This window comes from Haemaphysalis longicornis, unplaced genomic scaffold (genome assembly GCF_048455015.1).
Source record: "Haemaphysalis longicornis isolate Haplotype H1 unplaced genomic scaffold, Haemaphysalis longicornis Haplotype H1 scaffold_6, whole genome shotgun sequence".
In the NCBI taxonomy this organism is placed as follows: Eukaryota; Metazoa; Arthropoda; class Arachnida; order Ixodida; family Ixodidae; genus Haemaphysalis; species Haemaphysalis longicornis.
The window spans coordinates 55,200,300-55,202,453 of record NW_027526407.1 but is presented as its reverse complement, the minus strand read 5'-3'; the positions used below and the strand labels follow the sequence as shown (position 1 = coordinate 55,202,453).

Here is a 2,154-nt window from a genome sequence, read left to right as displayed (position 1 = left end):
TTGCCCATGGCGGAAGGTGCGGGGGCCTCGTCAAGATGCCGCTGAGTGGCATCCTCTCCCGCATCCTCATGTATCAAGAAACATGAAATAGATTAAAGAAAATAAAAAAAAAACTGCTTTCATAGGTACCGCAAGCGACGGTTAAAAGACGATTAGGGTCTAGTTGTCTAACGACAGAAGTGTCGAACAAACTATAGGGGTTAGACTTAATGCTTCGTTTAGGTGCTGCAGATCCTTCGACCTTGGACACTGCACTCATTAGAGAGAGAGGAAGAGAATAACTTCCTTTTGGATCCACTTCAAAGGGAGGATGTATAAGTCCTTGTTCGCAGGTTTGCTAGTGTCTCAAGATATATGTATTTCGCGCTGTGCTGTTTATCCATTTCTTTCTCTTGGGGTGGTTTTCTTCTTTTTCATTGCACCATTTACTTTGTATTTTGATTCAGGGCTTACCTTTACGATTAACTATCGAAATTTAATTTCTCTCCCAACTTTGCTAGCTGCATTTCCTTGTACCTCATTTTTAACGTTCCTTGTTTGCCCTCGCGCGGTTCCACCCGCAATGACAAACGGTCACCACTCATCTGTGTGGTCATCCCTTTTCCGGAGTAGGAGTAGCAAGCCCTGTCACTAGCTATAGGACTGCTGGCCTTACCAGTTCACCATGACCAATTCAACCAGTTAACCAAATTAAGAGGCTTATTTACTCGTTTTTCGCAATGAAACATTGAATCGGTTAGTTACCCTGCAATAAATAGTATTTCTGCCGCAAAGAATGGTGACACTGCCATAATAGTTTTTCCTCAAAGAATACGTCCAACATTTTTGTGCGTGCTTTGCCGTCCGGGGGTGTAGCTCAGTGGTAGAGCGTTCGCTTCGCATGTGAAAGGCCCCGGGTTCGAACCCCGGCACCTCCACATTTTTTTATCGTCCTTTTTATTTTTTTCTATTTGTTTTTTCGGCGATCGCCAGACGGCCGGCATTGAGGTATCGCGAAACACCTGGCGTTCCAAGTGTCTGCCTTGGTTCAACCGACACCATGACGGAGGTTCAGCCGCCACAAAATTTTCTTCGCAGGGAGGGGTCGGCGATCCAGACTGTACCTGCTGTATCCACAGAAAAAAAATGGGGGGGGGGGGGGGGTGAACTGAAATAACGAAATGCAATTAGATACCAGAAAATTGATTTTCTGACTGCAGAAAAAAAATCTGAAACTAGTTAGGTCCCGCGCCGATAGTCTGAGTGACTGATTAACTGAGTGAGAGTGAGTGAGTGAGTGAGTGAGTGAGTGAGTGAGTGAGTGAGTGAGTGAGTGAGTGAGTGAGTGAGTGAGTGAGTGAGTGAGTGAGTGAGTGAGTGAGTGAGTGAGTGAGTGAGTGAGTGAGCGAGTGTGTGCGTGTGTGACAGAGAGAGAAAGAGCGAACTTTATTTAAAGTGACCCGATTCGAGGGGTTGGAGAAAGAGGGTGCTCTGGTCATCTACAGATAAGCAATTATAGTCTTAGCGCATCTCTGAAGGGCATAGTGTTAGCAGTCTAATACACCTCCAGACTGCATCAAGAGATATCCGCGTGACTGCGTGATAACGCAGCAGAAGCGAGCCCAGTCATATCTGCTCTATATCCAATATACTATCCAACATGCACTCTAAAAGCGACTGTACGAGTAAAAGCCACTACACATAATATAAATTAAACCTTTTATTTGTTTAATTTACGAATGTCTCTCACCATTTCAGTCCCGCCTAGTTCCTCTGGAGATTGCGATGATGCGTTAGTATTGCTACCAATCGCAATGTATTTGTCATCTCATTTCGGGCGCGTTTCTCAGTTGTACGATTCTTCAGCGGTGTTTGTCGCCATTATATTGAGAGCTGCGTATTACAACACCACACGATTACCAGTTAACGCATGGCATCAGTTTTTATTACGCTTTCAGAGATCAATGAAATCATGCTTTGTACTGCCACATGCTCTGTGAATGCGTCATGCGTGAATGGTTCAGTCTATATTGTTGAATCTGTCTAGAAGAAGGCGCTTTTTTCCGCAGTTAAGAATGCATCACCGCTCATTTGCTGACTGCAATAAAATCAGATGGTGAAATCTCCATCTCGTCACCTGAATTCTTGCGGTGTTAACAAAATGGGGTGTTTCTG

The 2,154-nt window shown here is 44.6% G+C and overlaps 1 non-coding gene across 1 annotated transcript; it reads left to right on the top strand.

Moving 5' to 3' along the window:
* Positions 1–845: 845 nt before the first annotated feature.
* Positions 846–917, top strand: Trnaa-cgc (transfer RNA alanine (anticodon CGC)). The gene has a single exon. It is a non-coding gene; the product is annotated as a tRNA-Ala (tRNA).
* Positions 918–2,154: the final 1,237 nt, after the last annotated feature.